This window comes from Falco punctatus, assembly GCF_963210335.1.
Source record: "Falco punctatus genome assembly, chromosome: 2".
Lineage (NCBI taxonomy): Eukaryota > Metazoa > Chordata > Aves > Falconiformes > Falconidae > Falco > Falco punctatus.
Genome location: NC_137581.1, coordinates 87,531,973 through 87,546,239, shown reverse-complemented (window position 1 = coordinate 87,546,239; position 14,267 = coordinate 87,531,973). Strand labels below are relative to the sequence as shown.

General features: G+C 40.2%; 1 protein-coding gene across 1 annotated transcript in view; it reads left to right on the top strand.

Moving 5' to 3' along the window:
* The window catches only part of IL1RAPL1 (interleukin 1 receptor accessory protein like 1), a 777,597-nt gene that overhangs the window by 16,669 nt on the left and 746,661 nt on the right, over positions 1–14,267 (top strand). The window lies entirely within an intron of this gene.

The following is a 14,267-nucleotide window of genomic DNA, read 5'->3' as shown; positions in this document are numbered from 1 at the left end:
CTGTGCAGCATTCTGCTGCATTTCATAGCTGCAATGGAGGTAGAGAAACCCTGCTTTTCAAGTTGTTAAACTTTAAGGTGGCCGTCCTTATTGATCACGGTACAGTGCTCTGGTGGTGAGGGGGTTAAATGCCACTGGTAATTTGGGATTACAACTGGTCCTGTAAAGCCTGCAAGGAAATTATAAACTGAGGGAGGGTGAAGGAAAAAAAAAAAAAGAAAAAAAAATCTCATCTTGGTAGTAGAGTAATACCGTAAATGTCACTAGCCTGAGAATCTCACATCCAGCTGCTCTTACAAAATATTTTTTTCACCCAATAACTTACCTACTGAAACCTCAGACCACGTGTATGGGAGTTAAGATTTGCAAACAGAGATGCTTTCTTCAGTATTTCATGTATATATGCATCTGGCTGAGGGACTGTGTGTGAATTAATTCCTCGGTTAATTGTGGTGTGAAGCAAGACAGGGGGAAAAAGGAGAGAAAAGATCGTCTTAAGAACAGAAGTGAGCGAGGGAAGCACTTCAGCCTTTAAAGATTTAAAGGGATCCAAGCAATGCACATTGGTAATCTTTCTTTGGAAAATCAATTCTGATAGAAAGAATGGGGGAAGGTTGAGGGAATCGATAGTGATGACGTTGTGCAGTGCAATGCACTGCAATGCTAAAGTTCTATAGTGTGTGCGCAAAAATATATACCCTTATGTACTGCTGGTGGGTTCATGCATAATGGATGGAAGAAGATATGCAGATCTGTCTGTAGGAAGATGTGGATGTATTTGTGCAAAGACGGTGATTATGTAACTTGATTACATCAGTGCCATCAGTCGCCGATAGTCGAATAATATCCTCATGTAGCGTATCGATCACTTGGGATAACTTTGTAGCGCTCCCGGCAGCGGGGGATGGAGACCTGGGCAGAGGAGGGGAGATCCTTGCTCAGCTCCTGACAAGGGGTTTGCCTTTTGCAGGCTGCCTTTTGCATCAGCGTGCTCCTGACGAGTTTCCCGGGACAGGGAGTTCGTGAGGGAGGAGGCTGCCTAGCTGCTAGCTCAGCCACACCCGCGGAGAGGGCTCCAGAGGAGCCCCTGCAAGGCTGCACAATGGTCCCATTGAGCAGATCCGGCCGCCTGCTCCTCGGCAAGGTCACACGGCAACCTGGGACTTCAGGGCATGGCAACAGCTGAGCGAGCAGAGGAGGAACAAAACCGAAATTGAAATTGATCCTCTTCGCTGTCGCCTACCTCCGAGCATGTCGTTCTGCTGACCTCTCCCAGCGCTCAAGGCAGAGCTGGAGCTGTTTCACCCCGAGTATGTGCAGCGCTTAACATAGATAGTGTTGCCTCTCGGCGTGTGCAATGACTGCCTCGCAGCTTTAGCAGGATGCTGCTTTAGTGTCTTGGCGTACAGTGTGACTGACTTTAGAAAGAAAGTATTGTCAGCTGTAACTGCCTAACCTACCTGTTACATTTACAGGGAACCTAAAAGGTGGTCCATTAACACATCCAGGCATCTCAGAAGTGAGTAGGTGAAGAGTAAAGGTGTGATAGGAGTCCCATTGGTTTAACTCAGATGGACTTGTTTAACAAATTGTCCACAAAGATAGGAGTATATCACGGTATAATTTAATATCCATTTTAGAGTCATAAATCACTATTCCTATCTGTTTGGGAGGAGGCAGGGAAAGAGTACTCCTGGAAGACAGATAAGCTTGCAGAGGCACTGCTGAGGCCCTAGACCTCTAACAGATGCGTTTCTGAAAAATGTAAGCCTGATGAAATCTTAACTCAGCTGAAATAAGTGATCTTATCATCACTGGCCTATGTCCTTCCCTACTTCACTCTGGATTTATTCTAGCAAAATTTCACTAAAATACTTTTCAGTTAAGAAGAGGTGAGGGCAGAGTGGCTTTTACATCTCTTGATAAACACGATCTTCACGTACCTATTAGACTTAATGCACTATCAAACTCACAGTAATTTTACCATTGGAACCATCCTGAACAATATTTTTTTTTCCTCTGCTTCCCTGAAGACATCAGTATTTTAAAGTCGGTCCACCATTATTCATTACTATTTTCATAGTTCTGGAGGATAATTCTGGGCAAGCACTAATAAATCCTCCTAATGTAGTTTTGAGTTTGACATTCGTAGAGTATACTGAGTAAATTTGAAAAAAAGGATATGAAGTTAACTCTGTTTCCATCCTTCAGGGGTCAGAATAACACTATGGCAACTCCCGTGCATTGCTGCAGCTCTTAACAATTTTCAGAAATGTCCATGGCATACTCTGTTCTGCCACACATGATTACAGGCATGCTCTTTCTATTTAATTCCTTACAGGACTTTTTGTGACACATACCTATATAGGCTACATACCTATACCACCCATCTTAAAGGAAAACACAGTTGTCTACAGAAAGTGTAATAAACAGGTGCTGTAAAAGAGTAGGCATTGACAGTGTGGGAATATATCACTTGGTGCATGTAAACTGGCATGCAGCATGTGAGGATTTGCAAATTCAGGGTAACAGAGAGCAGTAAGCAACCAGGTTTTATTTATAGATTAATTTAATTGTAGTTAGCTGTACCCATTCAGTAAAAATAGAGGGGTTTCAGCTCCAATGCAGTATCTGTTCAGTTTGCACCAAATATAGCTTCTTCGAGAGGAAACTTTCCTTGCTGAAATAAAACTGTAAATCACTCGGACAAATGAAAAGAAAATGTGAAGAGAAATATTTACATAAAATATTCCCAGGCTCCAAATCTCAGACCACTGAAAGCAGTGAGAGTTTTGCCACCCACTCCTCACTAGTGCTGGAAAGCCAGCTTTTAAAGAAAACAGCAGTGCGTGAAGAATAATCTGTGCATCCCTCTGAAAGAGCAGGCTTCCTACTGTCGGTTTCACTGAAGACGGTAGACTTATTTTACTGCTGACAGGAAATTTTGAAACATACGGGGCAGATCTTAGTGAAGTTTTTTTACTGTTCAGTGATATTCTTGTATTCAGAGTACCTTCTGTGGCTATTATGTTGAACCCATGTATTGGGAAACAAAGCAAAAAATGGATAGTTTACTGGGGTTTTCATTCAGTGTATGTGCACTTACAGAGAAGTGTTTGGGTATACTTCTGTGTTTCATAACAGCTATGGTCTTCAGTGGCTGGGAATATTCTTATTTTTATAGTCACACTGCATGATAATATATGGCAATTGAAACATCCAAGCTGTGATTAATATGATTAAAAACTAGCAACTTATCTAGTGGTGCTCAAGTTGTAAAGTTTAACTGTAGCAGCAAGCGTTTGCACAGCTATAGATAAGGTTGTGTCAGCATTTCTATTACAAACCTCTATCTTGGTGCCATCCATTGTGTCAGGGGTCCATGAAGTAAGAATTTACAGCAGAGACCATAACAGCTGTTTCGGATTACCGTCATGGCCTGTCAGGTCAGTAATCCATGTGTTTCTTTTAAGTCTTCACATGCACATCTACAGCAGCACCAAAGCAGCCATTATGCTTTATCAGTTCCAGTGTATGCTTCTTTTATTGTAAAATGTTATTAAATATGAAATGATGGACCTCAGTGACTCAGAGGGGATCATTTAACCTGTCATTTGTCATGCACTTTCATATTGTTTTCCAGTTCTTAAAACAAAACCAAATCAAATGCAGCAATGAATTTCACTTGTGATAGCTTAAAATTAATGCACATTTGGAAGAAAACTCTTTTGGAGGGAGGGGAGGAGGGAAGAATGCAGATGAAAGTTGTGGGTTTTTAATGTTAATATTCAAACTTTGTCTGTTCCTCTAAGGGAGTCACGTATGGAACTCCATCTATTGCAAAAGGGGAAAATCCTTCATTATTTGCCAAAGCTATGTAAGACCAGGGCAAGGAAATCAGGTGGTGCTGGTTCTCCGTGTTAAGGTTGGGTACTCTGTTTTTTCTAGGTCTCACTGTCTCTGTGTGTTATAGGCACTCCTAGGTCATTTCATGATGTTGTACTGCACACTATTTATGCCTCAATAACTAGGTCTGAACAAACGAACCAAGGACATCAGTCTTACTGCTTTCTGTGCTTAGAAATTTCATGTTTGTAAGAACAGCATACAGACATATGATAGTCCTTCAATGGTTGTAGCATCAACTGCAGTGATTGCCCACAAAGATTTTTTGATTGGGGATGAAGAAGGAGAAAGGGAGAAACTGAAAACATTTAGGATTTTGCCAATACAGTAGATACTGTTTCCATTTTATTTTTAGTTTTGGGCATGATTTAGGAAATACTCAGTGTAGCTTCTGAAAAGAAACACAGAAACCTAATTCATGCATTGAGAAGATCGATACAATCTACAGAAATCTACACAATCTGCAGGCAGAGAGGGGGTAATACTACTTGGCGAATGGATGACTAGCAGTATCAGCGAGTTTTGTGTTCTTTGGTCCTTCACAGCTGTCCTCAGTAAATAATGCATTGTAAAAGAGGAATAAAATGGAGACTGGCAGAATGGGTTAAAAAAGGGGGAAGAAACGCATATTAATATACAGACAGTGGTGGTGTAGCTCCTTTCTTTTCAGAGATGGGATATAGTTCTTCCTTTTGCGTGTTTTTCATTAGTAAGACCCAGATGCTTAAAGTTACTGCAGGTCACAATTCCCACTGCTCTAACTTTTCTGGGAATTCTTAAACTTTTCAGTGTGAGGGCTATCACCTTTTTGTTTTCATGCTTGTTTCCAGGCACACAGTGGGACTGCGATCTCTCAGCTGAGGCAACTTGAGGTGCTTCTCCGTAAGATAATAAATTAGTGGCAGGAACATGTGAGGAGAAATATTTCCTATTGCCTATTTCCAGCAAAAATCTCACAACGCTTTTACAAGACTGCCTTTTACAAAGTTAGTGCAACTGCCGTGTAAGACCTCACTATCTGTTTCACCTATATTAATTTGCACTTAATAATGCGTGCTTGGACTGTCAGTAACAATTTCAGTAAACTCAATCTAGCCAAAAGTTGACTGTTGCAAGGAAAATGACGTCATAGTAACGTGCATCATTGTAATGCACAGGGAGACACTGCTGGTAAGGTTAGGAGTGAGTTTAACCGGCAGTGACCTGTCTGGGTTCCCAGCCCAGTTGCCTCAGACTGAAAATCACTGTGCCTGAGCAGTGTAAGGGACCTGCATGTACATTTGTCCCTGCCTACATCCATTTGGCAGCACATATGTACTGGATTTGACTCTGAGCTCAGTGGATCATATGCCTCAAGGATAGTTGTACAGAAAGATCTGTTGGTATGATGGAAACCTTGGGATGGAGCCACTGTGTCTGCAAAGGGATATGTTTGGCCGCGATGCTTTTGTGTGGCACTGATCCCTGGCAAAAATTTTAGCCCGGTGTCTGTCAGGTTGCTGTTCAGTGCACAGAATTTCAGGATGGCAGAGCACAGCTGTTACCATATAGCACCTTGGCATTCCTGCATCCTCGACTTTTCTTCAATGCTTTCTGGCTGTATTCTCCCAGATTAACACTCCACCCCCCACCCCCAGGATATCTTACCTGTGCTCATTTTAGAATAATGTAACTGGAAATGCACGGCATTTTCTTTTTCAGCGACTTGTGTGCATGATGGAGATATGTATGTCTATGAATCAGTCTATAAGATCTGCATATTTATTACAAATGAGTTTGTTTTATTCAGCACCTCCTATGAAACAGAAAAGGCCTGTGAACTTTCTACTAGACAGTTCTCTGTAGGGTCCCATAGCTAAAGTTGGTGTGCTTGCAGCCATGTTAAGTCAGTTTCACTGACGAGCACTGTTTCTCTGTACATATATATATATTTAGTTATGTCCACATACACATGCACAAATACATACGCCTATTTATGCATATGCATACAAATGCATTTACTACCATACATATGCATTTGCTCACATACATGCACAGAGGAATACTGAGAATAAGCCATAATGAGAAAATACTCTAATTATTTCTTCTGCTAAATGTAGGAAGCATAACACCATTAAAACATACCATGAAATGGTAGCTGTTTTTGTGGGTTGATTTAGTATTAGTATAGTTTTTAATGATCTGTAAAGGCAGCTTATTTGACAACAATACAAATTTATTTTGGAATGCCAAAACAGAAACATACTTCAAAAGGATTATCAAAGATCACTGGTCAGGGCTGTATGGTGTTATCTGTAATTTTACAAATATATATGTAATGCTTTGGAAGGTACGATCTGAATGTTTCTTGGATACCTCTCCAGCAGAACAACAGATACTATCAAAAACCTTTTGTCCGTTATTATGGAAAGGATCGATTGGAGTATTTGCTCAGTTCGTATCAGAAGAAAGCTATATATATATTATAAAGGAATGTAAAACTTTGTTTAGTATTTTTTGTGTAACATTTGCCTTACCAACTGATAACTCTCATATTCAGTATGAATAATGTGTCTGCCTTCGGTCACTTCTTATCCAGAAATCTATTCAGGAAGGAAGGAAGGACCAGAGAATGACAGCAAAAAGAAAAGACTTCTACATGAAAAGATTCCCATCTGAAGAAAGAGATTAAGGCTTTGTGTTATTCAGAAAAAAAGAGGAAGATATGGTATGGGAGAACAGGGAATGCAGTGGGGAATATTGAAGGCTGTTAAAAGATACTTTGGGTTGTCTTAAATACTGTTTCCATGATGACCAATAAAATTTAATTGTGACAAATCTAAAAATGGGTGGAGGAAAGCACTCCTTTACATAGTTCATTAAAATTCTTTGTCTTTTACAGAGAAAAATACAGTGAAGGAAAAGGTCCAGTAGAATAGGATAGCTTGAGTAGGTCCATGAATAAAAGCAAAATTTTAAAAATTTACATTGTAGTAGATAGCTAGATAAGACGATTAACAGCCTGTGTATAGGTAGAATAGAATGCTATCACCTTGTGTACCCCAAGGACCACCTGCTAACTTCCAGTTACAGCGTAATCAATGTATGTGTGTGTCTGTGATTTCTAAAGTGTTAAAGATGCTTCCAGAGGATTTGCTGCTGGCTTCCCTTGGAAGTCTGCTGTCTGACTAGATGGTCTGTAAGTGTGTTCCTGTGACCATAGTTCTTCACTGCCTATTCAGTCTACGTATCTGGCAGTTATAGGACTGTTTAATAAAGACTTTATTAATGCTGGCTGGGCAACCTAATTTGGCTGTTTTAAATCCTCATTACCAAAGTCCTGATCCAAAACCCACTGAAGGAAATGGAAGGATGCTCACTGCACTCAGCAGGTTTTGGATCAGTCTCCAGCTTTAATCATCTAATTTCCTGATTTTTGTTAGTTTCTGTGAAAATAAAAATATAAAATATGCTGCTTCTTATCTTTAATAGGTTAACATTGATTGGAAAAAGAAAATCTTGTAAACTTCAATAGAATTCAATAAAGCTTCACTATGTTTTTGACAGCATAGTCAGGCTCATCAGTTTCCATCAGTAAAAGGTAAGCAACACTCATGTATTGTTTCTTCATAGAAAGAGATGCCTAGATTCTTAAGAAGTTGTTAGGCTGTCTCTGGTACTTGCAGTTGCTATGATGGGAAACTCATAGAGCCCTGTAAATATAAGCAGTAAAATATATATGCAGTATTCCTGAGCTAGTTATTTCTAAAAATTTGACAGATTAATCCAATTATAGATATATTTTAATCTTTAGTTAGTTTAACATATCCTTTTTCCTGTTGCCTTATTAGTGCTTTATAATGCATATTCTATTAAAGGACAACCACATGGCTCAATGGGCAGACACTGTACATCTATGGCTGTTCATTTACAAGGGACCTTCCTTAATTAGTGTTTTCCCTGGATTGTGTCTCTTTGTAGTAGCACTCAATGCTTAAGACTTCCATATTAGCTAATGTAATGCATGTTCCTTATTTCTTTGCCATCGTAAAAATAGTTTTGCAAGTTGGGAACAAAGATAGAAATAATTAGGGTAGGTAAGAGGAAGACGGGTTTCCACAAAGTTTCATAGAGCATGAAGCCCTCCCTGTCATTACTGAAGGGAGATGTGCTTCCAGGGGCAACTGAAAGCCAGACACTAACTTTAGGATCTGTGGTATCACTGTAGATTTTTTACCTTTCTGAATATTCCTCACAGGGACAAAGAAGCAAGTCCTTAGCAATGAATTTTGAATACTTCAGCATGAGACAAATAGGAATAAAATTACAGATGAGCGGCATTTAATTCCAGTTACTGTTTTATGGTACTACTTTGCCAGAAATATTGATATTTAATAAATATAATTTGAAGGTATTGGACCTGCAAGGCCTGAAATCAGTTCCTTTCACTAGTTCCAAATATTTCTTCACTGTAAAACTTGACTAAATTTATCCATCCTTCGGTTTCCTGCCTCTAAACACTGGAAGATAAAAACCACCTCCTGCCCTCTTGTCTTTTGAAGTGTTCCATCTATTTATAATGCAAACACTTTGTTTAAGATTTCTATTTTATTATATGTGGAGTAGGGTTAGAGAAAGAGTTAATGCAAATTTCTTCTCCCTACCTCATTGGACATTCAGTTCTGCCAGCCCTTGAAAATCATGAAAAGTATTTGCTTTCCTCAGGAAAAAAAGTAATTTCTGTGTAGGTTAGAGGATGGGTCTTTTCATACTTTTTTTACATTTAGTACTTAGATTTTGGGAGGATTTAATCAAAAGATGACATTTAACATATAAAATTTTAATGAAAACATTTTCTTTTCTGTATAAAATTAATCAGGGATGATAATTTCAGAGTATCTAATGCAGTTTCTTAGCAGAACAGGACTCTCAGCTAAGTTTTTTATGTACTAAATAATACAAATATGAAAATAGTACCGTGAGTCATACTACCGGGGGTGGCTGGGTCAGCTGCTTGATTCTTCAATTCTAATCAGTCTTTTTAGTGTAAGGTTACCTGACTATTCATCTTCTTCTTTTTCCATGTTGTTTGAATTAATTGTATATAAAATTTGGATGGGCATGAATCAAAGGTACCTTCATGTTTTATCATTTTGCCAGGGTTCAGGTGTAACCCACCTAGTTAACGGAACAAAAATATTAATAGTACTAGTTTTTTCTGGTTTTGATGCTGAACTTTGACCCCATGTTTGCTGCTATTCATCAAATCTTAATCCAGTAGCTGGGGAGTTGTGGGAAAGACTGCTGTTGGTCTCTGTGTGTAGTGAATTAGATTTGGGAATCTTATTAGCAGCAAGAATCTTGTTTCATGCAGTGCATGTGCCTGTCAGTGCAGGGGCATCACCTGTGGTATGCTCACCAACACTGCCTTTGTGAAGAGCAGCTTTTCCGAAGGGAAGGCTGAAGCAAGGCAGTTCCTGTTTCGCCGGGAGATATTCCCAGAGACCAGGGGATCTCGGGTTCCATACACAAACCCTTTGCCATTTGTTTCAAGTCTCGTTACTAGAAATGGCAAGCCGTGCGCAGTGCCATCCTTTGGGCTAATTCCAGATGAAGGCTTTTGCTCGCGGTCGGTCCACAGAGCTCAGCAGTGACGCCGGCAGCGTTTCCCCTGTCACAGCTGGCCGCAGGAATACACCCGGCCAGCGGGCTCCATGCCCGGCGTGACCTGTCACCTGGAGACTTGTGGTCTCTGTAGCTTTGTTTAATACAAGACATCTTTGTGTGCTTCAAAGATACTCGTGTTTGCTGATGGGGAGGAGTATTAAGTTAAGCAAGGGTAAACTGATTTCACACAGAAACTCCTGTCAGTGCTCTGTGTTGCATCAAGAATAAGCTTAGAGTAACTCCTCTGAAGCCATTTCATTTGGCTTGCCAGGTTGAGTCCAATATGAACCTTCAACATAGATATTATTGCATTAATTTTAATGAATAAAGATCACAGACACATTACTTACTTAATTAATATAGCAAAACCCATTGTCAGCAAGCAGAGAAGTTATACTGTACAGCTGTTCTAATGCAATCACAACAGTATACTCTGTCTGTGAAAATAAAATTTTCTTGTTAAAAACTTTTGATGTTTCTTTAAATATATAAACCTATAGGAAATGTATAAATAAGGCTTACCAGCCATCTCAGATGCTTCATATCAGAATGAATCTTTTAGCTTTAATCTGTGTTCATTTTGACATCTTTCGGATAGTGCTGATGTATATATACATGTGCCTATATATAAATATAGTCAGAGGTATACATGTATGTACACGTCTTTTGTTATAAAATCATAGATGTTAGTATTGAAAATACAATGATAATGTCAGTTTTCTTATGTTACCTTTACCATGATTTTGATTTTTGTGTTTACATAGTTAAGGACTGTTTAACCACAAGAGTTTCATTTTCTTGTGCTTTCCTGCCTGGCCCAACTCACTGTTAGACACAAAACGCTCCTTTAATTTGTTCTTACGGAATTCAAGACCTCTGAATTGGACTGCCAATTGGACTTGACCAAGACCACTGCACAAAGTCTCACCTGCGTGTCTAGACCTATGTGTTTTTCCATCTGGGCTCCTTCATGCATTATCACAATAGCTGGTTCAAAATTTCTGAAAGTCAAGGAGTCAAGAGGCCACCAGTCAGCTGAATGACAGTATCTTGACATGTGCAAGATAGGCTACTGGCTCTGTGTTAGTCCTGAATTCATAACTCCGAGGGAGTCTGTGTTTCATAAAATGGGGGAAGCTGTGGGCAGAATATCTCATAGGTTGGCAGGAGCTGCTTGCTGTAAAATGGGTTTAGATTACAGTAGGAGTCAAGATTTTAACACATATTTTGGTGTGCTTAATGCCACACTGACAAAACTATGAAAACTATTGCTTTAAAGCAATATATATAGTCAGACTGTGTTTTATATAATAATGAAACCTGAACATGAAGATGGAAATGTAAATATAATGTAGTCCAAAGGGTATCAGGCTGTATCAGTGCCACCTGAAACATGGAAATAAGCAATGTTTTGTTTGTTTGGCAGGAACTGTGCAGTTCTGCAATCCTTGCTTTTATTATTATTTTTGGTGCTGTGATTTTAACCCTGCAGAGTGCTCTCAAATAAGCTTTTAACCTTATGCTATATTGTCATGAGTATGACTGAATTTTCAACTAGAGACAGTTTCCTACAACATTACATTGTCTTTTTTTCTACAAAAATTGGCACAGTATTCTGAGCTTAAAAAGGAAGTTTTTTGCTTTTTGTTTTTCTTTTACTGGAAATTTATAATCACAAGGTTATTGTAGGATAGAGGAAAAACAGTAGAGTATGACTATGTTCAAATAATGTCATTTTTTTTTACACACAGAAACTCTTGATTTTGTTTTAAAGTTCATCTATTCAGACTTTAAAAAAACCAACAAACAACCAAAACCAAAAAACAAACGCACAAACCTCCCTGAAGACAAGGGAAAGGGGCATGCCAGAAAGACAATTTTTTGTAATTAAATTTAGATACACTTTTTTTTCTTTAGGTCCATAATCTGTTTTAAAGTGCAAATTGTTTTTCTCTTTATCTTAGAGGGCAGACAGTCCCACTTACTATTTAAAGCTACAGTATGAATGGGCCAACTTTTTGCCCAGGCCTTATCAAAAAGTAAGATTTAACAAAACACACTGTCCAACAATGCACACTTTCCTTTAGATGTTCAGAAATAGCTAAAATACAGAAGAGAGCACCATTACTAATTTCAGTATCAAAATATTATATACTTCTAGGGCATTCTATAAAATTTAGTTTATGGAACTCAAAGTTTTATAACAGGGTTGTCAGTGTTTGACATATGGAATCACTGTTTTCAGCAGGAGGTTGTATATTGTCGATGTATGGAAATCTAGCCCACTTTTACTGCTATATGATGTGTATGGTCGATAGCTTTTAAGGTGACTGCAGTCTATAATACATGCATGAAACAAGAACTACTTGATCAGTTTCCATCAGCAAACGGGGACTTCACTTTCTCTGGCGGTCCACACCTCTTTTTTAGTGAAAGCTAAAGTTTACTTGAAAACAAAGCCATAGGGGAGAAAATATCCTTAAATAGTCCTGTATTTTAGGTGCTGTGATACACAAGTAATTCTCTTCAGCAATGTGAAATTTATTTAACTTTATCAGTTGAGACATTCTAGCTGTCACCAGTCACCGACAGTGATTGTGTCTTCCTTCTGTGTGCATCGCTTATGTTATACGGTAATACTGTATTTATGTAGTACATTGTTCCTGAGGTTTCATAGCCCAGATGGACAATTAGCTGTATACCTAGCCGTTAAAATAACAGGAGCTCTGCAATTAGATCGTGTGGCTGGTTTTGACAGGGTTCAGCCACCTGGCTGACGGGGAGCACATGGGGTGCCCTAGGCGAGTAGGCACAGGCTTTGCAGGCGATGCACGTGGTTGCTTGGAAAGCCCCAGGCAGTGGTCAGCAGAGCACTGCCTCCCTGTCTTGTTCAGCCCTGCAGTTACTGCATGTGCTATGTGACAGCTAACAGGCATGGGGAAGGCTGCTCTAGGATGGATATTAAAGAAAAGCTATTAATAATTAAGAAACTGATAAATCCTAGGTGTCAGTCAGTGGCCTCTAGCATGGCTTTGGGTAGATCACATAATGTTTTCTGTTTCCTACATCATCCCTAGGGAGAGATCCCTGCCTCCTAGGCCAATGTCAAGCCTCAGCTGCACATCAGCTCACAAGTGAAAGAGGGGGCTTGGCTGGGGGGGTGCTGTCCCTCCATGGCAGCTGCCTGGGGCCAGCTGACCAGGCGCTGAGAAGGGTGGCAGCATGCTCCAGGTGGTGACAGCTGAGCGGTGGAGGTGGAGAGCAGCTCCCAGCCACACTGCCTGGTGCCCATCCCCTCTCATCAGGCTGGCCAGAGCCACAGTATTTATCATGTGGCCTTGGGTCCCTTCTGGGCCACCTGTGGTGGTCCCAGCACTTAATTATCAGTATTACTGTTGTTTTCCATAGGTTTGAGGGAATTTTTGGTTTTGATGGTGTGAAGTGAACCCCCCTCCCCACCCCCCTCCAGCATGAGAGGTTTCATGCAGAAAACTGGAAACTGATGTTGCATGTCCTAGACTATGTGCAGGGATGTGCTTGGGGATGGGGTGGTATCAGATGATGGTTTGATACAGTCCAAACCAAGCCTGTCACCTTGGTGTTAGAGGCAGTCCTTGGCGTGGACTGTCTTTCCTCACCAGTTGACTCCAAACACAAACCAGCAAGGAACTCACATTATGCAGTGTGGATGGTGTAGGAACCATGTGAGGGAGTTTACTCAAGGACTGCATTCTTTGGCAGTGCAGACGTATTTCCTGACTTCAATTCCCACGGGCAGAGTGGGGTGATAGCACTTCCCACCTCACTGGCTCACTAAGGGAATAGATACATTAGAGACTGTGAGATGTCAAGATATGGTAGAATACAGTGTTTTGCAGTGTGAGGAGAGCACAAAAGACAGACGCCTGTCTGAGAAGACGGATGGGTTTCCTTCAGTAAAGCATTAATACATGCTGTATTTTTCCTCTGAAATGCAAGCTAATCATCACAGGCTCTGCAGTTGTTTCTGGGGATTTCGTTATGCAGATGGTACTTTATAATTATTACACTGTAAAACTCATGTACACGTGAAAGGGAAAAATGGAATGGAGAGTGGTAATCTAACTAAATATGAAAAGCATATTTATAAACAGATTCTCCCCCCCCCCCCACCCCCCGAGAATAAATTATCTCACTCTTAGCCTTACGGTTTGGAGCTCTGTCTGACTCTTATCTGTGTTTATAAGATGCCTATGCCTCCTTTTTTATTGCCCTTTAAAAAGCCTCAGAAATCTTACATCACTAGCACACTGTCAAGACAGGTCAGTGCAGAGCTGTGCACCTTTCCCCTGCCTGTTGCACCCCGTCAGGATGGGCAGGTGTGCACCTGCTGCTATGTGAAACAGCACTGGGGAGGCAAACAGGTCTCCAGCGCACATCCCATTTGGGGTGTCACTCAGTAACACAGATGCTCTTTGGAAGTTAGCTACAAAGCTTCTTGGTCTTGTACACTCCTTTCCACAATTTGTCCTGCCAAAAAAAGGGCCCGTGAAACAAAGGTTTGGTGAAACAATTCCATTGAAAACCAGAATTTGACACTGCTGTATTTCCCATTAGTATGAGAAATGAAATGCGCTCAGCAGTCCTGCAGATCAAGTTTGTTCAGCAGATTTCAATTAAGCATTACTGCTTTCAAAGGCCAAGCTGGACTTTTTCCACAGCAGATTTTTTCATTC